Genomic DNA, 27853 nt, shown 5'->3' with positions numbered 1-27853 from the left:
CTAGGACCGGTTTCTAGCTATCAGCCGTCTTCAGCCAGGATAGCTTGACTCCAGTGGTGTGGAGAGCATGGGACTCACGTCTGAGCAAACCCATCCCACTCGGGGTGACAAATGCAAAACCACAGTTGATGGACAGAATGCAGAACAATGTCATACATTCACCCCAGAGATATGGACCTAAATCCATCGTTTTTTTGCACTCCACCCCACCCCAGTTCAGACATGGCCATATGTGTAGCCAGAGAGTCACAGAATTAAATTTGGTTGCTGCAGTGGAGAATAGTGACGTGCATTTTTAGTGCTATGAGGGCACAGCCTGTGACAGCCTGTGACAGAAAGCACTGTGAAAGTGTAAGCCATTATTTTATACTTGCATTACACACAGTGTAAAACAGAATGCTACAAAATGTGGAAATAGTTGATAATATGGGGCTTCCCAATGTAGATTTGAGTAACACCAGACAGTATCCAAAACATTTTTTTACATAGCTGTCCCTTTAACACCTCCTAAAGGGTACAAAGGGCTGTGTAAATACAATTATGATTACAAGTACGCACTTCACAGTGCAGTTGTTAACTCTTTACACTACCAATAAAAAAAAAACTCTGCCATCACAATGCTTGGAGTGATTTGAGCAATTAAAGCCAGAACAGGCTACCAAGAACCCTTTACACTTGTAGATTAACTCACAGCACACATTTGCATTTCACCCAGGTAAGCAGGCATCATGGCACAAGGGACTGTTTTGGCTGTGTGCCTGGCTTCAGGTTCCCAATACAGGAGACTCACTGAATTACACTTCAGCTGAAGCATTTTAACAGAAGTGAGACCTGGGAATGTGCAACCCTCTTTCCAGGACTCCATGGCTCCCGGGGGTCGTGCCCCACAGATTAAAGACCTCTGATGTAGACCCTTAGTGGTCTTATCTCAAAGGGCAGTGTCACTGGCGTACTGGAGTAGGTATACCTGTCCTTTGCTGTCATAATTTTAGGGAGTTGATAACTTTATTTTTATAGCATCCATCACATCTGCCAAGTACAGATAAGACAACAGGGGATTAAGTACGAAGCCCTGGTCTGGTAGGAGCTTCTCTAATACCACCCTTTCTCGGATTAGGAGCACCCTTAACCATGTTCTCATGTACAATGAAGTGATAGCAGTCAGTAAAGGCAATGAGATTTCCAATTTTAGAATTTTATGCCGTAGTCTCCCTTTGTCTATGCCATCAAAAGCGGTTTCCAAGTCAATAAAGGAGGTATACAGAGTTACTTTTCGGTGCAGTTGATGTTAGTATAATTTAAGGGAGCGTTAGTTATCTTCTCTCTCTCCATTTTCCTTTACCATCCAACTAACAGACTCACATGTCCACCACTCAAATTAATTCATATTTTCTTATACTAATTCACTACTAATCTGTTTTGGATTCCGGAGTAACAGGATACTCTCCGAAAAGTTCGCCAACACCTCATCAAGGGTGGTAAGCGCTATATGAATACAATCCAGGCTCCCCTTGAAAAACTGCAGATACAGATGTCAGCTATGGGGCATATTTGTGGCGCTGCCAGCAGCTGCTGTTAACTAGCAGCTGGCCCGGCTGATTAAAATGACCTCTGAGTTGGTGGCAGCTGGATTAAGCGAGGGATGAAACCATGGCCAGCTGAGGTATTTTATTACAGCCAGACTTTATTATGTGTAAGCACCAACATGTTTTTCTAACTGGAGGAAGCAGAGGCCGGAGTAAAGCACGCAGACAGACCTTTGGGAGAGGGTGGGGGGCTCCTTGGCACACATACTGCCCTGAACACCACAAGAAAGGGAGTCCCCTTCAAACCTGGATAATACACACCTAACATTTATCCCTCTTGCAGGATGCCCTTTGGAGGTGAAATCAAGGCTCACGTGAGGTTAGGATTGGAGCTGTGCTTTCGTAGAGGAGCAGAAACTTTAAACATGCTTATTTCAAAGTGGAATACTCTTCTAAAACAGTTTCTATTGATTTAAGACTGAAAATCAATGATTACGAGTAAAATATAGCCACACAATTTGAAAATCTATGCCGCAATATCCTGGGGGGGCGGGAGGGGGGGGGTGTCTGAATAGTTAACTTCTGTAATTATCTATACATAGATCAAATGTATCTCCTGATAAATCTTCACTGGTGAGGTCACACACACAGGAATAGCAAAACAGCCCTATGCAACTCTCCACAGCAACACACGAAATCCTATAACCAATGCAGCTTGCTATTTAGCAATACTAGTGTGCAAGGAACAGGCAGTTGCAGTACACTAAAAATAATACATAGCACTTGTTTATTCAGTAGTCCTTTGTGCTTGAATAAGTAAAAAATAACAACTACGGTCCTCTAGAACAACATGAGCAAAAAATGCGATCATGACGTTTGCAGAGTGTATAGTTACAAATAAGAGACAAATACTAACCGCAATGTTCACAACAGGAATCTTGCAAGAGCCTATCCGTTACCAACTTGAAGGCTTTAAACTGCTCTCAGAAAGGCCTTTAGTGGTACCAGCCACGCCAAAACTCATGTTGTTTGGAGGAAGGCCAATGCGGTACGGAGCTGGAAGGCAGTCCTCGTCGGCAGGTTATTCATTCACCACATTCGTAGCCCCAGGTGACGGCAGAGAAGGAGAATTGGAGGTTAAAAGAGTAGAGACCAGAGTGTCCAGTTGGCAGCTCAGGAGGCTGAGCCCCGTACACACGGTGCACTGTGTACTGGCGGCGAATAACGGCAGCTGGCTCAGACAGCCAGTACGAAAAACTGAGGTCCTCGGACACTGGCACAAAAACGGAAGCCAAAAGGGGCCGTAGGAAGTGACGCGCTACACCACGGTGTACGGTCCGGATGGCTGGCGGCGTTAAACTGCGCCAAGGACCTTGCTGCGGGGAGTAGACCGGTCAGACTAAGCACGTCCGGTGGGAAATTCAGCGTGTCAACAGAGACCCAATTCACAGAGTTCACAGACATCGGGTTACAATTGATTCGTATAAAGGAGCTGTGATCTAAAACCAGAGCACCCGACTTTGGAACTACAAAACAAGGTTTGAACCCTGGCTTTAATTTAACAGGCGAGGATTATTGGAAAATCACCTAATCGCCCTGTGCCTAAAAATGAATTTTGGCTCGTGCTCCTGTAAAGTGCTGTAATGTCCTGCCCAAAAAAAGAAACGGAGACGGCGGTTACCCAGGCGAAGGGTTTGCCTGTCTAAGCGCACTCGCAGACGGGCACGTGCAATCGCTTCCCAGTTTGTAAGCGGCAGGTGCAATGTCAGCATACCCACAGCCAATGAACTGGCAAGCGGTTTCCCAGCCAAACGAACGTCACAATACGCTGTCTGAGACGCACAAAACTAACGAACTTCAAAAGCTCCTGCCATCCATTTCCAGCCTTTACCTTGTCTCCGTGGTAGTCACTTCGCTTTCCCCAAAATAATCCGAATTCAGTAGAATATGTTCTTTAGCATATTTACGTACTCAAAAATACAACTTCTTTTACATACATCAGCAGGACTCTCTCGGCCTCTCACAGAAAAAAAGAGAACGAATCGTGGGGCCCTTGTTCTGAAAGCCGTAACTCTTTAGGGGATTTATTATGCGGAATGTTTGCCCTTCATTTTAAGTTACGGATATTTGGTCTATTTTCTTCTGTGACTGAAAAAGTACTGAATCTAAGTTCATAACGAACAATCGCGCAAGAACTTATTGTCCACAACTTCTTGGTAAGCAAGAAAGGCCACTTTATTAAGACTGGTGTAGGCAAAACATCTCTCAACATATTTCGATTATTTATTTATTTATTAATACTCAAATCCTTCAGCTCACTGAGCAACCCTGATAAGAAGTCAACCCCCCACCAAATAAAACCTAACAAACCCAGGCAACTGAATCCTGTACTATCCCCTCCTGTCCTTTACCTGCCCTTTGAGGATGGACCAACCCGCTCCAGGCTGCCCACCCCCCACTAAAAACCGCCACCCAGGAAAACCTTAAGAGTTTTCCTGCCCCATCCAAATAGCAAAGTAAACAACGCCTCAACAACCACAACTGCACATCCAGAACTTTTGCGATCAAATCCGCAATTCAAAAGATAGAAGGACTGACCCATCTGAGAAAGGTGAACCCCTTCCTCATGAAACAAGTGCCGCTCAGAAACCTGTAAGTGAGGATGATCCAAAATGAAAATATCATGCCAGTACAAAACAGTTGCATAGAGTGGTTCAGTGTCCTTGCTCTGCCCATAGCTGTGCGATGTAGAGCTCCATTCCAGCGTAGACGTGGCACAAATGCCGTCCAGGTCACCATGGTGCTCGCCCAGGCGCCGTGACGACGTCCGGATCCATCTGCATCATTCTTAACAAAGACAGACCAGATAGAGAAAACCAGATCATTTTCACCCAGTTGAAATTCTAGCAAGACTGGCAGACCCGCCCCCCTCCCTCACAGAGCGGAGACAAAAATGAAACAATCCCCCCAACACAGTCCCCAATTACCATGCCAATACACTTCATGCGTGAACTGCTGAGACCAAGAGACCCCCCCACCAATTATGGCATTCTGCAGGGATTGCGGCCCATTGCAAAAAGGAGTGACCAACAAACCAAACCCTCAGTTTAACTGTGACCATCCTGCGCAAAGGACCTAGGAGAAAAAACACATCAACAAAAGAAGGTGCACTACCGTCTGACAAATTTCTCGCAGCATCTCGACCTCCATCTCCCAATTCTGCGTGTCTGAGACCAATCCCACCCCAAACATGCAGCCACAGAACCAACCCAAACCTAAAAGAAGGAGTGCTAAAGTGTAAAGGAGGCAACCCCAACCCCAAAAGTACCTTCCTGAAAAACGGTCCACAACTGGGCAACAAAAAATTGGGCTGGCATCCTCACGGCAAAATGAACTCCCGGCCTAAAACAGAGGAATGCGGAAAAACCTCCCATTCCTAAACCGGGCAACAAGAAACCAAACCTCTCCACCCCAGGAAAATCCGCGTACCCCACCCAACTGATCCGTCTCAGGCCCGTAGCCAAAGGCGCAATCCATACCCCTCCACAAACACCTCCGTACTGGACATGCCCGACCCGGTACGCAAACCCAAGAGTTCGGAAGCCCGAAACGCCTAAAAAATAACTATACAAAACAGAACCGAAACATAACGCACTCAAAAGCATCAGAACAGCAAGAAGGCAACTAGGACAACATTTGCCGAAGTAAAGCAAAAGGACAGACTGCCGCAGCCGCTTAGAGCCAGCCTGTAGTCTACCCAAACCTTTCAAAAACCTGTTCAACCAAAAAAACACCCCCCACCGGATCCCTCCCCCACCTGAGCTGCCCATAAAAAGAAATCCCGGCCATGTAACCAGGGATAGTGGTGTGCGAAAAACCTCTGTCCACCAAGTGTAATTAAAGGTCCCTGGAATATGTCGTGCTTTGAAAACAATATTCAGCTGCAGGCACCACAACGGAAGGCACCCAACAGCTGCAGCGCACACAAATCCCTTGCTCTTCGCCCGGGAACCAATTCCACAAATGCCAAATTATCAACCTGGAAGAACCCAGTCCTGTTCTGGAATTCCGCGCCTGAGATGTACTGGGCCACCAGCAAATGGAACAACTCTAAAAATGTAACACTGCGACCCTGACGCTGCAGTGAACAGGCCAGCTTGCAGCGCACCAGCGCCCCACCCAGAAGATGCCAAATCCCAGCAAGGTCAACTTCCAAGTTATTCCCCACAACCTGGGGACTATAGTTCGCGGTCTGCAAGTCATCCGACTCCTACCCTGCCGGGTCCCCTGTAACCAATCGTGAAACCCACCGTGAAGCCCCATAACAAGCGCACTGCTGCATCAAAGCCCAGAGAATCCTGCAACTACTGTTCCAAGACCGTCACCTTTAAAGGAGTAGGAGCACTTTGGGACAACCGAAAGAACTGGCCTCTGTCCCCTTGTCCCCCCACCCCCATTGAAATCCAAATATCTGTCCCAGGAAGCAGTATGTGAAAGGGTGCCTGTCCCCACATTGTGAACACATGTTTATACCTACTGTACTGTCAGGTGACACATCAACAACAGCATTATACCAAATCCTGGATTTTTGTTTTGCCTGACAAGTGAGAAACCAGTGGCATACCAATACCTGAATAAGGCCATTGCATACGGTTGAGGATATCCTCTTCCTCCTGGGTCTTGTGGTGATCAGAGTCCCCTGTCTGCCCATGTGAAATGGCGGCATCGTCCCCTCGAGACATCATTCACAACAGCGTGCCGCACAGGTAGCGGTTTAATAGCAACTTGCTCCCCAACATGCTCATCCCCAATCCCAACAAGTACACGTAACTGGGAGACTCTCCCCTTGTCAACCAATTTCTGTCGAAACACCACAGGGTCCCCTTGTCGCGGTTTGCTGGACGAAGAGAAAACGATGAAACTCGTGCCTTTGCGTGGTCCGCACGAGACCTTTGGGCGGTCCGCACGAGACTCCTGCAAAAAACATGCCTTTGCGTGGTCCGCACGAGACTCCTGCAAAAAAACGTGCCTTTGCGTGGTCCGCACGAGACTCCTGCAAAAGACTAAGTGAACCAGAATGCCCCAAAACTCCCCTCCGAGTCATGACTGTCACAAGTGGAACTTCCACATCTCGTAATGCACCCTCCTCCAGATCATCATCATAAACATCTATAATCAGTTCATCTGCATGCCCAGCATAAACCCCTGCCACTGGGCCAGTTTCCATCACTCTCACCATCGTGAAAGTGCCATAAAAAGTTTGTCATGGCGCACTGCACCTCACACCCCAGAAGGGAAATCCGCTCCAGATCCCCCTCCTGTGCCCCCCCCCGACTGAACCAATTCCTGTATAGGGTAATTTTTAGTACGTGTTCTTGTCCCCTTCGTCATGAACCATAGGTGTAGTAGCATCCCCTGTTCGCCCATCCTGGACGGCGGTAGCGTCTCCTCCAGACTCAGCATGCACATCACCTTGCCGCACCAGCAGCGACGTAAGAGCAACTTGCTCACCAACAGCCCCATGCCCAATCAATAGATCGAATGCTCTGAACGGGGAGACTCTCCCCTTAGTGCCACACCTACCACCAACCCGCCTTACCTGTAGGCAACTGCAGCAATGTCCGAAAAAATGCCGTAAAATCATCATTGCGCATTGCGCCTCACACCCCAGAAGAGAAATCCGCTCCAGATACCCCTCCTGAGCCACCTCCCCAGGCCGAACCGCCTCATGCGCAGTCCGCAATGTCTTCACAAAGAAACTGACAACGTCACTGCAGGCGGTAAAAATGGCAGCCCCTACCACCCCACCCAACGGAAGAGGCTCATCCTGAAGCGGCATACCCCCCCCCCCAACTCCCACCCCCCCCGCCCCACAACCGAGCCAGCTGGGTAAACAGAGGTTACATTTATTTATTTACGCGTGGTTATAGAGTGCGGACCTTACCCGAAGGTGTCAGAGCGCTTTACCATAGGTACAGCTGAAAAATGAGAACAGGACAAGAACAAAAGCAAAAGGTACAGTACATGAGGCGAAAGTGTCAATCGTGGGCAAACAAAATACAAAGTACAAGTAGCAGTAGAATACCGCATTAAATGGAAGTCACTCAAACACAAGAACCAACGTACGTAGGCAATGGTGGCACCTGAGCCAGTATCTAAAGCAAACAAAGATAAGAGGCAGCAAACAGTATGTCACAAGAGAACAAAGACGAGTGCACAGTACAAAAGAGCACCAAAAACAGGCAAAAAAGGGGGGCATTACTGCAATAAATGGCAGTCTCTCAAACCATACGAACACACTGCGAAGACACGTCCATAGACATGGAGACTAGAAATTCTCCATACGAAAGGGGCCCTCCCACAGACAATTACCAAAAAACCAAGGGTGGAAAGGAGACACAACAGAAGTCCTGAAATGACACTGAATGGCCTGAGCAAAAAACCCAGCCACGACCAAGACATACCGTGAAGCAGGGGCATTGGGAGGTGTGAAACAGCTAAGTGAAAGCTGCTCACAATGACAGGGCTTGCTCCCCCACCCACCCACAGAGCAGCCCGCCCAAAGGACCGCCCCCCGCCTCCACCAGCCGCCCCCCAGCGGCCCCCGCCCCAGAGAGGGGGCAGAACAGACCTCTGGAGGAGCGGGGGCATCACCAACCGACTTGCACCCGGCCCCCCCACTTACCGGATCATGGGGCATGGCAGCAGCGCCGTCCGTCGAGTCGCCGGTGTAGACAGGCAGGCAGCGACCGCCTAAGCCACGCCTCCAGCCGCCGTCCTGAAAGGACGCGCGCGCCCAACCAGTGACACCAGAAGCTCCAGCCGCAAGGGGGGGCACCTCCGGAATGGACTATGCGAGCCCACCCAACCTCCGCAAAACAAACTCCGCTGTCCGCCTCCTGCCGAAAAGCCCTCTCTATACCCTGCCTGGCCCTATATATAGACTATCTCTCTCCCTAATTAACCTCACCTGTGGCCATTCCGTCTGCGCGAACCTTCCCAGGGAGAGACCGGCTCGCGCACGGCTCTCCCTGGGTCCCCCTTTGCATCGCAGGTCATCATGTTTTTGTAGCCTGCATTTACAACAGCCTTATCGAGGCGGACAATCGTACACAAATCAATCTTGGCATTTGTGGTATATGATCTATATGTTTTACTATTAGGTGCTCTTCGTTTAGGCTACTGTTTGCTAGGTTCCTTGTACTTACTGGCATGCCTTGGAATATTATTTTTTGAGTGTCCCAGGAGTTTTTCTCACATTTTACTAAGCACCCTGTCTCCGTGGACTCCTTAAACTTTGTAGAATAAGCTTACCTATCAAACTCTGTTTTGAATTCTCTGTCAGGACTGGAGCGAGGATCATGCATTACTTTCTTCACTCTTTTCTTCACAGCAAGTTCACAGGTAAAAGTAAAAACACTGCAACAATACTACAACTCCCATGAACCACAAGAAGTGACCATGCCACCAATAGCCCAATCAATACGATACGATACGAAAATGCTTTATTCGATTTTTGTTTTAAAATCATAAAAGCGTACATAAAAACAGTCTTAAAATAAATACATACATTCAATAACAACATAACTTCAGGTTAAAAAGACATATCCCCAACCTCAAAGTTCCATAGTGTGACATGTTATTCATGCGGTTTATCCCTGTCAGCTGTAGAAATACATAAAATTGTCCCTTTAGGTGGGAGCACTCAAGAGTTGCGACAATTGTACAATGATTCAAATCTATTGGGAACGGAGAAACTAATACCACTGGATACGTGGACCCCCCTCCCAGTGGGTGGTGGTGCTCTACTGTTGGTCTTAACAGGGGGATATTTGGCGTGCATGGATAAAAGTCAAGTAAATCCCAAGTGCGTATTGGGCCATCTCCTTCTTGGGGCGGGCAGGATCTTAGGTACGGGACGATGTCCCGGTTCCTGAATTTACCCAGTACCAAGTCCCCAGGAATGTTTTTTGGTAGTGAGCCCACCCTTCTCACACTCAGGATTCCGCCATCTTGATCCGGTGGTAGGGGTCTGTTTTTTCCCAACCAGAATATGACCTTATTCAATAGGTCCTGCTGTCTTTCGGCTTTTCCCATCGCAAGTGCTGGTACTCCTGAGAGGACGGACACATATGGCGCGGCTTCTGGGGGAAGGTGTATGTATGGTGATTTGCGTGCTGTTTTAACCCCTGAGGACCGTGATAAAGCAGATTTGAAGGGGGCTTTGGAAGCGGTTGAGACTGGGATTTTAGGTGGTTGTGATGTGGCTTGGGCGTTTTTGTGATTGGGAGTTGACTTGGCTGTTTCCAAGGTAGTAAATGGCTGGGAGCGATTCGATGTTACTGAATTATTGATAGGTGTCAGAATGGCCGTGATTTTATTCTCTAGACCTGAGAGCCTTTCCCCTATGGAATTAATTTTTTCTACTAGTGGGGAAATGATGGTTTTAACAAGTTGCTCGATCTGGATCAATAGAGACAACTGGGGGTAGAGTATTGAATCATCCAGTTTGTCTGCAGTCTCCATGGTGATAGGGAGATTATTTGCAGGTGACGTAGGGCTTACGGATAGTTTATGGAATTTAGATTGATTCCCTTCGGCATTGTCCTCATCATGCTTTCTTTTAATCGGTAATGGCCGAGGGAGGACTGAGTCTTGGGTGTTGTCTTTCTTAGGTAAAAAGGGAGATTCCCGTATACTGCCTTTAGTACTTGAAGTGCTGGTGCCTTTAGCAGGAGAAGGTGATTCCACTGTAACGTACTTAGTATTGCATAGAATGTTTAGTTCATCCCACAGGGATATGTTTTGCACTCTTGGTGAAGTTTGTGGGGGAGATTGCGTACTGATTGGAGAGTAGCGAGGAGAATTGTTGTCTATCTCAAGGACAGTAGGCAATGTGCTTGTGCTAATCATGTGATGCTTTTGTACCCCTTGACCTGGGCCCCTCTGCGTAGCTAAGCTTGTTCCCCCCTTTCATGGCATGTTTAGAGTTGTATTAATTGAACTACAGAAATAGTCAAATAGTATGTGGATACACTCTACCTCCTCTCGCAGTAGGGTCAAGGGAGGGGGCCTGTCCTGTCCTCTTCGGTCAACGGAAGGCCACAGAGGGCCCGCCCTTTGCCCGGGCTTAGCCCGGCGTCCCGCTCGCGTCCCGCGAGGGAGCGTTCACGGTGGTTAAATACGTCTCCAGTCGCTCTAGTCCAATCACCGATCACGTGGGTCCCTTTGGGCAGGCTGGGACTTGTAGTTCCCTTACCTGCACTCCACTCTGGGGCCAGCGCTTCCCCCGCAGTTAGTGGGAGCGGGGCCGTGCAGCGGGAGGCATGCGGCGATTCCGGAAATGAAGAGGGCAAGGTTTGCGGCAAGAAGGGCAAAGACACCCCACCCGAGCTCTCCTGGTAAGTTTGCTGAGCTCCTCCCGCTCAGCAGCGTTGACGGTGGTTAAATGCGCCTCCAGTAGCTCTAGTCCGATCACGTGGGTCCCTTGGGCTGGCTGGGACTTGTAGTTCCCTTACCTGCACTCCACGCTGGGGCCGGCGCTTCCCCCGCAGTTAGTGGGAGCGGGGCCGTGCAGCGGGAGGCAGGCGGCGATTCCGGAAATGAAGAGGGCAAGGTTTGCGGCAAGAAGGGCAAAGACACCCCACCCGAGCTCTCCTGGTAAGTTTGCTGAGCTCCCCAATAGCCCAATCAAGTAACAGTCTCTAAAACACAGATCATGCTGTAGTCCTGTGGAAGTGTGCCTTTTAATGGGCACACCGGTGCAGGTTCACCCTTCTCTGTCCACGGGTCCATAGACCAACAAAATAGAGATTGGCACTGAAGCTGGAATTCAAATAACAAGTTTATTAATCACTCATGAGTGAGACCACATCCACACTGCACTCTCAAGTGCTGGAGGAGGTAGTACCTTGAATGCACAGACCATGATGCTTATATATAGAGTTGTTGCAGAGTAAGCACGTAGTTACAATTGGAAGGTACAAGCATACACAGGAATACCTACCGACAAACATGGGCAGATGGGAGATCACTTAGTCAGCAAAGTGGAAGGGGGAACAGAACTGTTTACAGCAGCCACAAATAGTCAACAGTTACATCTTTAACCAGGTGCATTTCAGCAGCTACAGGCCTTTGCTCAGCACATACATTGCTTTGGCCCAGTAATGAAGAAGTTAACTAAAGTTGATGACTGAAGCAGAATAGAAGGGCAAGCAGCAGTGAAGGCAGAAGAATTACATAGCTAACAAAAAGGATTCCACAGCCAAAATGGCTGCAGCTTATGCCAAGTAAAATATTACACGTTTTCCACAGACAGCCCTTTTGGCATCAGCTAAGACATTATCTTATGCTTTAAAAGGGGATGTCGCTGACTTCTTGATCTACTGCTAAACGGGCATTTGCATTTTGTACATTCGTTTTAAATGGTAGACAAGTAGTACAAGTGGAAATACAGAGGAAACAAAGCATCTGTCTGGTCGACTACAGAGACACTGATTGCATGTTTTCTCCTACCAGCAAAGTGATTGAACAATTCCAAATCTTGATGGTAAGTTGGGGGAGCTAAAAACACAGGTGGATGAAGAAAGACTATGTAACAGATACCAGACCATCCTGGAGGTAGGAAGTAGTATGCCTTAGTTCCACACAAAAATAAGTGTGACGAAAAGCAAGGAAGCTGCTTCGGCGTCTCGTAAACATCTGCAACACTGCAGTACAGTTACTGTGGCCCACTGGCACATTGCCTGTACTAGGTACAAAAAGGGGGCTAGTGGTCATGGCAAATGAGATAACAAGAGGTCCATTTCCTTTACCCAACCTAGAATTGGAATACACATAGTTTGTTGCTGCACTTCTTTGACTATATTCTTCCATTTCTAAAGCAGTCCCTTTTGCTTGTTGGTCCCCATCTTCGTTGGGGTAATAGACTTTGTTCATTAAAGGCATGTAGAAGTTTGAACCAAGCTGGGTATGAGCCATTGTTAGAGAATGGCAGCGGTGATAATGGGATTCCTTTTATGTTCTGATGAGGTGGAATCTTGCCATAAACCCAACAGTTAGTAGCACTGCTTAGCTGGTCTGTCTGATGCAACATTTGAAGAACTTAATTGTTTCTCAGATTTTGCCTGTTCATGTTGCAGCAAATCAAAATGATGGTGCTCTTTTGCAGCAAGTGATGTAACAGTAATGTTAGGTAAGGCGACTCCAGGCATTACTTCCTCCACTACCCACATTACAGTAGCGATGATGGCAACAGTCAAAGATAGACCAAGAATGCAGATTGTACAGCCATTGCACATTGTTGAAGCGATCTTCTTTGGCAAGCTCATTTTCATCAGCAAACAACAAAGCAGATGCTGCCCTAAGGTCCTGGGCAGGCGTTGGTTTCTTCACTAACATTGAGACGAGTAGTCACTAATAGGCAACCCCCCTTTGTAGACAGTTTTAACCACCCAGGACAGTGGCTCAAACTGTCTCTTTCTGCGATGAAATGTCTTTCTTCCTGATCGAAGCAGGTAGCTAGGTGTACCAGGGATCGTGTGGTCCGGGAAGACTTCCTCATGTCCTTCAAGTATACTCAATCACACATTCACACACTCACTTATACAAACATTGTAACACTCTTAGACTCACAGCCACATACACTGAGACATTCACAGACACATTGATGCACTCTCAAACACATTCACCTACTCACTCATACAGACACTACGATATTCTAGGACTCCCTCATGGATACACTAAGATGTCCACGGACACACCAATCCATTCAATAACACATTCACACACTCACTTATACATACCCTGATACACCCTAGCAGTAACTGATACATACACTGACACACCCATGGACACACTGATGCACTCACTGGCATATTCATTCACTAATACAGACACTCACACTTTCTGAGACTCACTGATTTTATACAAGGACACAGCCATAAAGACACTGATGCACTCACTAACACTCACATCTTCACTCATACAAACAGTGAAACACTCTCAGACTCACTGATACATACACTGATGCACCCATTGAACCACTCGTACAGACATTGGAATACTCTGGGTCTCACTACCACATACACTAAGACACTCATAAACACGCTAATGCACTCTCAAACATATTCACCCACTCACTCATACAAACACTATACCAGTCTGAGACTCACTCTTACATATGCTAACATACTCATTGACACACTAATCCATTCACTTACACATTCACACTCTCAATTATATACACCCTGTGACACCCTAGCCATAACCGATCCATACACTGACACACCCATTCACACACTGATGCACTCACTGACACACTTATCCACTCACTAATACAAAAACTCAGCCACAAATGCACAAGAATACTAAAGAGTCAGACACAGCTCTTTGTTCGAGTGAATGGGGGTTTTAACGACAGAACAATTTTTCATAGATTTTTGGCCACCTCTGTGATCTTACTCCAGTTCCTTTGAGGCGGGTGGGGGGGGTTTGTGTCCGGTGGAGGTGTTGAAGGTGAAGTGTACACAGTGGTTGTCCTTCCAGAGGGGCTGCGAGGTGTGGCTGTTGCTAAGCGCCTTGAGACTTTTGTGAAATGTGTGCTATACAAGAAACTATGACTATGACTAGGGTGTGTCCTGCTCTGTGCATAGGGGTGGTGATGAGCTGCATTAGTCTGAGGTGGGAGAGGTTGTCTAGGAGGGTGATGGAGTTGGGGTCGCTGCGGCTGTCGACGTGAAAGTTCAGGTGTCCGAGTAGGATGTAGTTTGTGGAAGCAGTGGCGTGGGGCGCAACAAGCTCGGCGATGGTGGTTGCGGCCTGGGATCAAGGTCCGGGGAGTCTGTAGGTGAGGGTGCCACGTAGCGTGGTTCTTGGGTTTGTCTGGATCTGAAAGTGGAGGTGGAAGTGCTGGAGTGGGGGTCGCTGGGGTAAGAGGTGGAGAGTCAAAGGGAGATGACAAGTCCTTCTCCTGGCCGGTCTAGGCGGGCCCTTCTCTGGATCTTTTATCCGTCAGGGCTGGTGGAGGCGACGTATGGGCCAGAGGTGGCGTTAGTCCAAGTTTCTGTGAGGAAGGCCACGCCGGGTGAGAGGGTGTCGAGCAGGTCTCAAATCTCAACGGTGTGTCTGTGTAGGGAGCATACGTTGAGGAGGATGCGTGTCAGGCAGTCCGGCGGGTCTTCATCAGTCAGGGGGGATGGTGTGAAGGATCGTCGGCAGTGTCTGCATCGTGAGCGGTACGTGTGATGAGTGGGCCGACGGGCAGTGGACCCCAGTGGGGTAGGAGTAGTGCAACGCCAATGCATATACATGGCGCACATTGTGTGTTGTGTGTTTTTGCGGTGTAAGTTCGGTGAATAAGAGTCAAAGTGCTGTAGATCATAAGAAAAGGAGACCATGTCAAATTCAAACCTAAAACTAGCCAGAAGACAACGGTCCCCTCCCTCCCCTTCCTGCCTCCCCCCACCCTATACTTCCGGAACTAAAGCATCTGTCACCCTGAAAAAAGAAAGGTAACAACAACAAGTTAAAGTGAAACGCCTAGCAGGGGATTGCGTGGCGGTAGTGGACCCCTCCATATTATCGGATGTAGTAGTCTTCGCCGCAGCATGCCACAGTGATTTGCATTTGTATCGGATGTATCTCTTTCATTCTCAGCCAATCAGGAGCTTTCAGAACCGTGTGGCTTGATGTCTTGCTGATTCCTCAAATTGTGTGGCTCTTGGAAAGGTCAGTGTCCGAGGCCGCAGGGTCTGGGTCCTCGGAGGGGTCAGGATCCCGGTACAGGCCCTCCACAGATCTCTCTCTACTGTGTTTTTGTGAGGTAGGGGGATTGCATCAGTTTTGGTACCTTGGGCTCCCGAACCTGCTGATGTAGAGGACCCCTCGCGGGGCCCTCTGCCTCTGCGGGACACTGTGTGTCTCCTTTGCTACCGGGGGGGAGAGTGGGTCAGTCCTCAGCTATCCAGATGGACCGGTCAGAGCTGTAGTTTGGATTCGGAGGCGTCTCTCCTCAGTCAGCCAGGTCCACGCAGACTTTGGGGTCTCGAAGAAGAGTGTCTTGTCTTGAAAGACGACTCGGAGGTGGGCTGGGAAGAGGAGCCCGTATCTCAGGCCCAGGTGACGAAGCTTCTGCTTGATCTCATTATATGAATGACACTGCACCTGTACCTCCTTGGTGTAGTCCGGGAACAGCATTACAGTGTTGTTCTGGAACTTCAAGGTACCCTGAGCCCGAGCCGCAGTTAGGATGGCGTCTCTGTGTTTAAAGTTTAGGATTCTGGCTATCATTTCTTTTCTCTGATCTTGTTTTATTTTAACATAAAGTAATATCTTATTACCATACCTAACTATAACATAATTGTAATCTTTGTTGTTTTCAGTGATTTTTGGATGATATTCACCCTACCCCCCTTACTAAGCTTACCTTTGGACCGAACGCAGTAAAGGTTTGGACACTGTGCTTGCCTTACTGCCCAATCCCTGTGGGCAGCCAACTACCCAAGGATCCATACACCACATACTCCTTTTTAGGTTTCGCCTGGCGTTACTGCGCAAGCAGTTCGTGCAGGCGAAATCTAATGTTTACAATATGGGCTATAGGAACGTCCCCCGGCTCCCATTGGCTAGCTCCATAAATGGAGGCTAGCCATTGGAAGCCGGATCTGTCCGTCAAGGCCGGACCAGATTCGGGGGCGTTCCCGCGATTTTTTCCCTCCGCAACGTCATGCGGCTGTTTTTTTTTTTTCGACGCCATGTTTTGTTCATTTGCCGGATCAATGTCCAGGTGAGTGCGCCCCCCTCCCGCTGCCCGTTTCCGCCCCCTCCCGCTGTCCATGTGCCTGCCCGCCCCCCTCCCGCTGTCTGTGTGCCCGCACGCCCCCCCTCCCGCTGTCCGTGTGACCGCCCGCCCTGTTACGATTGTACATGTGCCTTTTCGAAAATACGCAAACAATGTTATTTTTCCAGGACTGAGGAGTGACCCGAGTTTGGGGCGAATACAAGTTAAAGAAACTGACCGAGGAAGGTATATAGGGCGATCCAGGAAGGATGTTAGAGGAAGGGCGGGTCTAGACCACCAGGGGTCGTACAGCCAGGAAAGTGGGTTCACCAGCAGGGGGTTTAAAGACTGTAGAGTGGTCTCTTCCATTGTGTTTTGTTTTTGTTCTTTGGTCAGAGCAGATTACATCTGGGCCCCTAACTCCACATGAGTAAGTGAATTCACTGGCTTCAAAGGGAATACAGTAGCATTTCAAAAGATAGGCGACAACATTGTTACAATAGGTAATGAAGGTAGCGGAACTGTTTTGCAGTAAAAAGAATTAGTAGTGGCACGCGGTTTAAGGGGCCTTTGCTCCTTTCAGTGTTTGAACTTTCGGAAATCCACGGAGGACAGTGGGGGACCTGGGGTTTAAAGTTAGATGTTGCTGTCCTGTTGTATTATAGTGAGAGGTGGAATTATAATTGTGACGCCGATGTCATGCTTTCCTGCAAGAGTTTGCATTTGAAGTGTTTTTAAGTCCTCCTTGCTTTGCATGTGGGCCGCAAACTCTTAATACACCCACATTCGTGCACGAGCTGCAATAAGGGGCTATTCTAGTGCGAGGGATAGCAGTGGTCGCAAGGTGAGGCGTGCGAGCTGGCCACCAGCATGCCATTGAACGTGAGTCACAAGATGGTTCGCATGTGCAATAGTGGTCCGGTTTACACTACGTGATTTACTTGTGACCTTGTTACACTAAGGTACACACGTTGTGGCAGGAATAAAGAGGTGTACTCGTGCATGGTTACCAACGTGCCGTTTTTGGCGCCAGTCACACAGTGCTTGGTTTGTTGTGCCAGGGTTACAAAAAAGGAGCCCTTATGCCATGGCTACAATAATCGCCTGGGTAATATTCAGCAATGCATTTGGGGTGTCAGGATTAAATGGTTTGAATGAACTATGCCATTGTTGTGCCAGGGTTGGACGATGCAGTGTGGTGCAGGGTTTTAGTGAGTGGTGATCTATTTGTGCCAGGGTGAGTGAATGATGCGATCGCCATGCTGGGACACAGCGGAGTGCCATGTTGTGTTCGAGTTGGTGAACGGTGCAGTCATTGCAGCGAGTGGTGCAGTGGCTGCGTCGGGATCGCAGGGAATGTGATCGCCGTGATAGGTTCGTCTCACGCCCTCCCCCCACCCCCCTGCACAGCGCAGTCTACTAAAGCACAAACATTACTTTTTGATAAACAAATGCAAGGATTACGTTTTGGAAAATGGAAACTGTAGACAGGGTTATAAATAAATGAAGTTGATGTCTCAGCAAACACATTTTTTTTAAACCCAGTGTTGTTCAAAAGAGCATTCTGCATTGTACTTAGCCACTCAATGGTCTTAGTTTCTCAGGCAACAGAATATCTCCTCAAGTCTACGCAATGTAAGGAAGAGTTACTGAAGCTTAAGCCGGTTTGATCGCTTTACTTGACTTAAGTGGCTAGCAAAATATTTTCGCATTATGTCTGTGAGCTTGCAGAAATTCCTTGAATCTTTGAGAGCCAATTGTCAGTGATCTGCCTCGGACCTCGTCTTTATGCTGCCACAGGGGCGGGGGGACACATAGACAGTATCGGAGGGGCCGTCTGCTTCCGGGATGCTGGTCAGGGGGGAGAGTGGGCCTTCCATTTCCGGCACGGTGTGTCCTGGCGCTGGTTGTTCGTGTATCCATCTGTCTCTTTCCCTGTACTTTTCTGTTGCCCGTGCCTGCCTGCTAGTGAGAGTGTGTGTGGTGTGCCCTTTCTGTGTTTGCTTTTCTGTCTGCGTCTGTCTGTGTGTGTGTGGTTCTGTCTATGTGGTTGCATGTGGCTCTGTGTGTTGCTCTGTGTGGGTGCAAATGCAATAGGTCTCGCATTTTCAAGAGATTAAGCTATTGGCATTGTAAATGACAATGCCATTTATTTACCGTAGCTATTTTCAAAACCAACACATACATAAAAATGTTGTCATTTACAATGCCAATTGCTCAAACTTTTCCAAAGGCGAAACCATTGCATTGTAAATGCTTGTTTTCTATGGGACCACAGGGGAGTGCCATGATAAGTCCTATGTAGGCACATGGTGATCTGTGCTTGCTCCCACGTGTGTTTTGCTGTACCTCACAGGCTACCCTCTAGTCACTCATGAGAATACAGTGGGACTGGTGGGAAGATTTGTTTAGGTTTTGCCTGGCGAAAAGATGCGCTCTGCGCATCTTTTTCGCGCAGGCGAAAACCTAATGAGAACTGTAGTGTGGGTTTGGGTCGGCCCTCGTCATTTATTGGCTGGCTCCATAAATGGAGCCTAGCCATTGGACGAGGGGCCTGTCCGTCAATGCCGGACCAGATTCGGGGGCGTTCCCGAGATTCTTTGGCTTTTGCCGACGTCACGCGACGTCAGCCGAAAGCCGGGAACCCCCCCGAATCTGGTCCGGCATTGAGCCGGCACCCGCCTCCCTGTGCCCCGTTCCCGCCCCCTACCGCTGCCTCGGCTCCCGTTCCCGCCCCCCTACCGCTGCCTCGCTCTCCGTGTCTCCCCGAGTTCTGAATGAAGCTCCGGATTAAGTGATGTTGGAGTAGGTTTTCGATGGAGGTGGGGTGAATCTTGAACTCCTGCTGCATATTTCCTTAACCCTCCATTTTAACGAAAAACGAAAAGACAATCATTTTAGAACGACTTTCGAGTGGACTTGTTAAAACAGCGACGGTAACCGAATATTTGTGGCTTTTTCTCTTTAGTTTTTTTTTTTTAAGTGTGAGGTACTAAGGGGAGGGTAGCCCCTCCGAATCCCGCCTGAGTCCATAATTAGAGGTGTGTGGCTTTGGGGCTGGCAGACTTGTTAAAACAAGGTGCGCTGGGCAGGGAGGCGAGAGGAAGGAAGGAAGGCTCACGATAAACAACCTTAAGAATTTTAATAATGGCAATTAAAGTTTACTTGCCAAATTGTTTGCAGGCTGTTACTGTAACCAAGCCCGCATCAGCGCCAAGTCCTAACCTGCTGCTCCGGGACAGTACGCCCACTTCTTCCCTCCGTTCTACTCCTGTTCCCTCCGGAACAGGGTTCTATTTATATTTAGAATTATTCATATTGATTGCGATTACCAATATTCATTGAAACACGGCTGATCAAATAGCCTCAACTGAGCAAAATATTTCCTGTTAATCTAATAATGCTGCGTTGGTGTCAGCACGGTTTATTTTCCGTGCGTCTTTGAGAGTTGTGTGCCAGTATATCTCACAGCATGCCACTAATTTTGTATTTGTAAAGTTTTTTTAGTGATGATGTGCTTTCAAATATTTTGCAGTTCTTCACATTCCTAGTTTATGCGCACTAAAGACTTATACAACTTTTATTTATTTATAGCGCGACTTCTGTTTGTTGTCGGCGCTGGTGTCTCCCAATGCACTACTCGCAGGCTTGTATTTCCTTAAATGGTGTACAATAATGTCTTTCACATCACGCTCAGGCCTGCGAACCTCCTCATTGCAACTAGTTTTCTTGTATGCGATATTAGCCGCCACACGCACACACCATACTGCTGTGTGCGGCGCACCTCGTGTTTCATGTCTAATCTGAAACAATTATTTCTGTGCCAGTGGATCGCTGCTCCCTGGCGCAAAGTCTGCGCTGTATCAAATGCCTAAAATTACATTCTTAACATTCAGTGTAGTATGTATTCATCGCAGCGATCGCTCGAATGTAAGGCATCGCTCGCATACATTACTGGTAATTCCGAAATATTTGCTGTCGGAAAAATGGAAAAGGCGCTATAACTGTGATTAATAAAGTCTTCAAATGGTTTCTAAAATACAACAGAAATGGATCCTCTTCTTAAGAATTATATTCCAGATTCCGGTGATTTAAAATGTTCTGCCACCTAAGGTGACAGCCTCTGGTGGATTTCCTTGGCTCACACCCTGCCAAATATGTTTCCGACGTGGCTCGTCGGGAAGCCGATCTTCTGTGTGGAAGTGACGCCTTTGGGTGACTCGGAGGTCACCAGTGTGAAGTCTAGCCGGGCTCATGGAGGCTTTGACTTGGGCAGGGTGAGTGTATGGCTCCTGTGCTCTGGTCTGCAAGCAGCAGCGCAGACCCTCACCCTCACCCATACAGTCGGGGAGGCGCAGGGCTTGGCAGGCGGCTTGCTTCCCTGAGCGGAGCGCCTGTACACTGTTGTACAATCCAGGCTTGGGCGTGGATGTTGAACGGAAATGACTGCAACCTCTCGGGACTTTCAGTGGCAGCTTGGCAGACAGACGCCTGAGCGCCGTGGGACATGACAGTACAGTGTCAGCCACCTGCGGGAATGCGTTGGCACGTTCTGGCGCCGCATTGTTTCTTTGTGACTGACAGAGACACGGACAGCCTTGGAGAGCCAAGCAATTGATCTGGCTTGGCTCTTACAGCCACAGCACAAACAAAGCCAGCCTAAGATATAAAACAGGCAACACGTCATAAAAAGAATTATACGGACTTTAAATTCTTCTGAGTTGATCAGCTACATGTGATTCCATTACTGAAGTGAGTGATATTCTTTGGAAGTAATCATTTTCTTAAACATGAAACATTCAGGAATGCCGCAGGCCCTGGTGATGTTGCCACAAATTACTAAACATGTCTGTTTCTCATGGGCTCTATTTAGGTAGCCAATATTTTTATTAAATGTGAAGCAATATTTTTTTAAATATGAACTAAGTATAATTGAGGTTTTTGTAAAGCGCGGCTCTTGTACAGAGTTTCTTCAATCTGCTTTCATACTTGATGGTTAAGGAAAATGATACACAGTGAAGTGAAGCTCAAGGCCATGGATCACACAGTTTAGTCAGTTTAGAGCCAATAGCTCTAACTTTTGCAAAGGCGAAACCGTTGCATTGTAAAGTGTTAGGGGGCTCGCAGTGTGTGTGAGGGGGCTCGCAGTGTGTGTGGGGGGGCTCGCAGTGTGTGTGGGGGGGCCCGCAGTGTGTGGGGGCTCGCAGTGTGTGGGGGGGCTCGCAGTGTGTGGGGGGGCTCGCAGTGTGTGGGGGGGCTCGCAGTGTGTGGGGGGTTCGCAGTGTGTAGGGAGGCTCGCAGTGTGTAGGGAGGCTCTGTGGGTGTGTGGGGGGCGTTGTGTGGCTGTGTGTGTGGGGGGCTCTGTATGGGTGTGTGTGTGGGGAGGCCTCTGAGTGTGTTGGGGGGGCTCTCTGTGGGTGTTTGTGTGTGTCATTTGCGAGAGATGAAGCTAGTGGCATTGTGAATGACAATGCCATTTATTTATGTTAAAAAACATAAATAAAAATATTGTCAAGAGCAATGCCAATAGCTCAAACTTTAACAAAGGCAAAACCATTGCATTGTAAATGCTTGTTTTCATTTTGGCCATAGGGAGGATCCAACTAGGCCTCCACCTCCCACAAGAGCCAGGGAATGAGGGTGTCAGCCGCAACATTTTCCTTCATGTTACTGGCAGCCTATCAGATTCCACTGGACCGCTTGATGGCTGGGTCCTGCGGTACCGAGATGGCTGATGGAAAATCAAACGCCCTTGTGGGCCATAAAAATGATCTATTTTCTTCTTTTGTGGTGCCACTGGAGTTCCATGGGAGTCCCATGAGACCAGCCATCCAGATATCTCTATTTTTTAACCTAAAAATCTCAAAGACTGCTGAATGGATTTACAACATATTACAAAAAGCTCGTTTTCTGAATAATATCTAGCTTTCTGTCAAAATTGGTTTAATTCTGGTCAGCCTTTTTTCCTGTAGAGCTGCTGAAAGTTTCCTATGGAAAAATCTCGGCCCAGCTTGATGGATCACCCCAAAACTTTCCAGGAAGGAGCTGAGGTGAATGAACTCTTTTTATGAAAAAAAGATTTGTGAAGATTTGTTACACTTTATTAGCAAAACAAAAAACACTCTTTCTATAGAAAGTCTGAAATTCACTTAAATAAACAAAGGTTAAAGTGACGTTAGATTCAGTTGAAAATGTCAGTTTAAAAGTCACATTTTACACAAAAAAAACTAAAATTCACAAGTTATACTTAGCACAGAATAATAAGTAAGATTTAGTATAGCACAGTCTTGTCATCAATTATAACATTTTAGATGTCATCAGGGATGTTATCAATGATATCAGAGAACATGTCATGAGTGGTGTAACATATGAAGTCATAAGCAGTCCATGAAAGGGTGCAAATTATAGTTAGCTCTGCTAACTTTTGTGTTTTTGAGTGTATTTCTAAGGTTTTTTTGTGTTTTTGTGTAAATTAAAATATAATAACAATTCCTAACTGTAACGTCAATGTAACTTTTGTTTTTTTATTGACTATATATATATATATATATATATATATATATATATCCCTAACGGCTTGGCAGTATGGAAGGGGCCCAGGGGCACGCTAGTGGACTTTGGGGAGCTGTGTTGAAGTAGATTCCACTCACCTGCATGCCTGCACAGACCTACAGTCTTGGAGCTGCTCGCCCACGCCACCGACCCGGCATCTACGATACAGTGCATGCTGGGATAGGTAGTTCCCTGAACAATAAACGAACTGCCTAGGTGTGTCCACAACATTAGGGGGAGGAGCATGTTGCTGCAGACGATTATTTCAAACAGGATTGAGTAACATTTGAAACTGACTACGGTGATGGGTACTGAGGAAGGCCAGGAAGCCGAAATGCATTTACCGCCGCCACTGCCAGCAACCCAATAAAGCCTGCTGTTCCCTTGAAACCCCCTCTGGCCTCTTATGTCGTCACAGAAATTGTTATATATATATATATATATATATATTACCTACTGGCGGTCGCCAGTAGGTATATATAGTTAGGATTTTTTCTCTATGGGATTTTTGAAAATTCTATGTCTAATAACTTTGGCGTTTGTGGACGGAATTGGCTGACATTTTCAGGAAAATTGAACATTTTGTTTCTGAGCAGCCCCTGACAATTTGGGGGGGTTTCATCAAGGGGGGGGCCGAGAAAAAAGGGGGGTCCCAAAACGCGTTTTTCCCATGTTAATTTCCATAGGGCGGTTGGCCTCACTTTTAGCTCGAACGGCTGAATGGATTTGCACGAAACTTGGCAAAATTGTAGGGACTGTTAGCCCGATGTGCCTTTGCTAGGTCTCAATATATGTGCTCCAGTGGATTTTGAGTAATTTAGGTTCAAAAAAAGATATATATCTGGGCGGAGCCTAACCACACATCTGATCTGATTGGCTGTCAGCACTTCATCCAAGAAGTGTTGGCAGCCATCTTGGGACCAATATACATGATAGCACCTCATTAAAAAGCATTGTAGTTAATAGAGGGTTTTAGGACTTTAGTTACATTATAAATCATTTGTTGATGGTACCATACTCGTTTTAGGAATTGTGGTGGGTTCTAAGGTGATTTTACCATGTGAAAAAACCTTCTGCTGTGATATCATGAATATTGTTTGAAAGAAAACTAATATCTCATGATTTTCCCACAGTGGTTTGGAAGGGGATCTATAAGCTAAACTGAAAGCATATTTTCTGTAAATTCACATTATCTTTCTCAGTCATGTGAAAATGAATTCTGTCATTCTTAGTAAAACATGCACATCCAACAAGGACAGAGACTGTCAGTTGATTCCTTTGTGTTCTACTGCAGCCTCCTAGAGTGTTCTAAAGAACAACTAGAGCGCTAACAGTCCTACTTATTACAAAGGTATGGCACACCTGAAGCCATCTTGATTGGAATAAAGTGGTAACTCTTAAAACATTTAATTTAAAAAGAAACAACATGAGGGGGTATATTTTGCCATAGAAAGTATGATTAGTGCTGCAGAATGAAAAATTAGGGCACATTTTGAGTGACTTCTCAAATCCTTTTCTATTTCATTAAAACATTCTGACATGCAGTCTCCCAAAATGGCCACCAGAGACAAAAGAGCCCAAATGTAGCCCAAATATCACCCAGATGTAGCCCAAGTATAGCCCAATGACAGAATGTCCCAGAGTGTTCTAAAGAACAACTAGAGCGCTAACAGTCCTACTTATTACAAAGGTATGGCACACCTGAAGCCATCTTGATTGGAATAAAGTGGTAACTCTTAAAACATTTAATTTAAAAAGAAACAACACGAGGGGGTATATTTTGCCATAGAAAGTATGATTAGTGCTGCAGAATGAAAAATTAGGGCACATTTGGAGTGAGTTCTCAAATCCTTTTCTATTTCATTAAAACATTCTGACATGCAGTCTCCCAAAAAGGCCACCAGAGACAAAAGAGCCCAAATGTAGCCCAATATCACCCAGATGTAGCCCAAGTATAGCCCAATGACAGAATGTCCCAGAGTGTTCTAAAGAACAACTAGAGCGCTAACAGTCCTACTTATTACAAAGGTATAGCACACCTGGAGCCATCGTGATGGGAATAAAGTGGTAACTCTTAAAACATTTAATTTAAAAAGGAACAAAATGAGGGGGTATATTATGCAATAGAAGGTATTATTAGTGCTGCAGAAAGAAAAATTAGGGCACATTTTGAGTGACTTTTCAAATCCTCTTCTATTTCATTAAAAAATTCTGACATGCAGTCTCCCAAAATGGCCACCAGAGACAAAAGAGCCCAAATGTAGCCCAAATATCACCCAGATGTAGCCCAAGTATAGCCCAATGACAGAATGTCCCAGAGTGTTCTAAAGAACAACTAGAGCGCTAACAGTCCTACTTATTACAAAGGTATGGCACACCTGAAGCCATCTTGATTGGAATAAAGTGGTAACTCTTAAAACATTTAATTTAAAAAGGAACAAAATGAGGGGGTATATTTTGCCATATGAATTATGATTAGTGCTGCAGAAAGAAATATTAGGGCACATTTTGAGTGACTTCTCAAACCCTCTTCGATTTCATTAAAAAATTCTGACATACAGTCTCCCAAGATGGCCACCAGAGACAAAAGAGCCTAAATGTAGCCCAAATATCACCCAGATGTACCCCAAGTATAGCCCAATGACAGAATGTCCCAGAGTGTTCTAAAGAACAACTAGAGCGCTAACAGTCTTACTTATGACAAAAGTATGGCACACCAGAAGCCATCTTAATTGGAATGAAGTGGTAAGTCTGAAAACACTCAATTTAAAAAGGAACAACATGAGGGGGTTAATTTTGCCATAGAAAGTATGATTAGTGCTTCAGAAAGAAAAATTAGGGATCATTTTGAGTGACTTCTCAAATCCTCTTCTATTTCATTAAAAAAATTCTGACATGCAGACTGAAACATGCACTTTGAATACCAGCAGCAGATGTCCCTGGTGAGCAGTAGCTTTACTACAGTGATCTAATGTGCAACTAGAGTGCTAACATTCAGAATTTATGGCAAATGTGTGACACATCTGAATGCCTTCTTGATGGAACCAAAGTAAACAAGCATTGAAAATGCAATAGATCTCGCCCTCGTTTAAGTTAAAGCCATTCTGTTTGTAATGAGGTGGCTTTTTAGCTTTGCTTTTATTAGTGTTTTTTCAACTTTCATGTAAATAACATGCATCTGTATGCATATAAGTATATGTATGCATGCATTTATGTTTGTATTTATATAGATATACAGATGATATATGTTTATATATGTATGCATATATATATATTCACTGAAAAAAACCATAGGCTATAGACCATATATAGTTAGGAATTAGCATTTACAAAACCTTGAAAATTCACTGAAAAAACCATAGGTTATAGACCATATATAGTTAGGAATTAGCATTTACAAAACCTTGAAAATTCACTGAAAAAACCATAGGTTATAGACCATATATAGTTAGGAATTCGCATTTACAAAACCTTATTTTACTCACACAAAACCATTGAAATTCCATATATAGTTAGTTGCACTAACTATATATCGCGCACCCGCAAACCACTGCTGATGATGTCACATATTACATCATTCATAACATGGTCAGTGACATCACTGATGACATGACTGATGACATCTCAAATGACATCACTGATGACATCACTGATGACAACATCCAGTGACTGTATGTTTCTGTAAAGTTAAAATATGTCTTACATATTGAAGAATGAGTGGATGTATAAGTGTCTGGATGAAGGATTTAGTAGGTGCATGACTGACTGTATGAGTGAGTGATTAAATGTGTCTCACTGAGTGCATGGGTTAGTGACTAAACTGTCTTAATTTGTGCATCATTATGTCTGTTGTTCTGTAAACTGTTGCATGTGTTGATAAGTAGCTATATGAGTAGCTATATGGGTTATTGATTGGTTGCCCAAGTATTTGTATGGGAGACTGAGTGTGTGTGTGGGTGGCTGGGAGGTGTATGACTCTGTGCATAGATGTGTGAGCAGTTGATTCACTAGATGTATGGTTTCAAAAGTGCATGTGGAAACAGCTGTATGGGCGGTTGACTGTGTGCATGAGTGTATTGGTGAGTGAATGGATATCTCAGTGCTACATGTCAAAGTAAGTACATATGTAAAACACAGTACATGTGAGAGTTGACATATATAAATAACTGTGCATAAGAGCCAGTGAATGTGTGAGTGGCTGAATAGATCATTGTGAACTTGTATCAGGGATTGTATAAGAGAGTAAATATGTGCTAGTATATGTTTGAATAAGTAAAGTTTGTATAACTGTATAGTTGAGGAAATGGAGGTGTGATTGATTCTTTGCATGACTGACTAGGTGTGTGAGTAACTCCATGGATGAGTGACAGTCTGTGAGTGTCTGTTTACACTGATTGTATCTAAGGTTATATTAGAGTCTGAAGAGGTTCATCGTATTATCACATGAATGATATCATCAGTGATGTGATCAGTAATGTCAAATGAGATGTCATCAGTGATAGCATCAGTGATGTCATTTGAGATGTCATCAGTGATGTCATCAGTGATGTCACTGACCATGTCATGAATGATGTAATATGTGACATCATCAGCAGTGGATTGCGGGTGCGCGATATATAGTTAGTGCAACTAACTATATATGGAATTTCAATGGTTTTGTGTGAGTAAAATAAGGTTTTGTAAATGCGAATTCCTAACTATATATGGTCTATAACCTATGGTTTTTTCAGTGAATATATATATATATATATTCACTGAAAAAAACATAGGTTTCACACCAGTTATAGTTAGGAATTAGCATTTAAAAAACCTATTAAATTCACTGAAAAAACCATAGGTTTCACACCAGTTATAGTTAGCTGGAAATTTTACTGACATAAAACCATTGAAATTCCCACGTTATAGTTAGTTGGACTCACTATAACTTGCGCGCCTGCAATGCACTGCTGATGACGTCACATATTACATGACTCATGACATGGTCAGTGACATCACT

At 46.0% G+C, this 27853-nt stretch overlaps 1 protein-coding gene across 2 annotated transcripts in view; it reads right to left on the bottom strand.

The window, feature by feature from the left end:
• Positions 1 to 3293, bottom strand: part of CCNK (cyclin K) — a 482638-nt gene extending 479345 nt beyond the window's left edge. For both annotated transcript variants that reach the window (XM_086937756.1, XM_086937757.1), the window contains exon 1: positions 2443 to 3293. The gene's annotated coding sequence lies outside the window, so the exon portion shown is untranslated. The remainder of the gene's footprint in view (positions 1 to 2442) is intronic.
• Between the last annotated feature and the right edge of the window lie 24560 nt (positions 3294 to 27853).

The sequence above is a fragment of the Lissotriton vulgaris genome, chromosome 9, assembly GCF_964263255.1.
Source record: "Lissotriton vulgaris chromosome 9, aLisVul1.2, whole genome shotgun sequence".
In the NCBI taxonomy this organism is placed as follows: domain Eukaryota; kingdom Metazoa; phylum Chordata; class Amphibia; order Caudata; family Salamandridae; genus Lissotriton; species Lissotriton vulgaris.
Note: the sequence above shows the minus strand (reverse complement) of the source record. Positions and strands in the feature narration are given on the sequence as shown.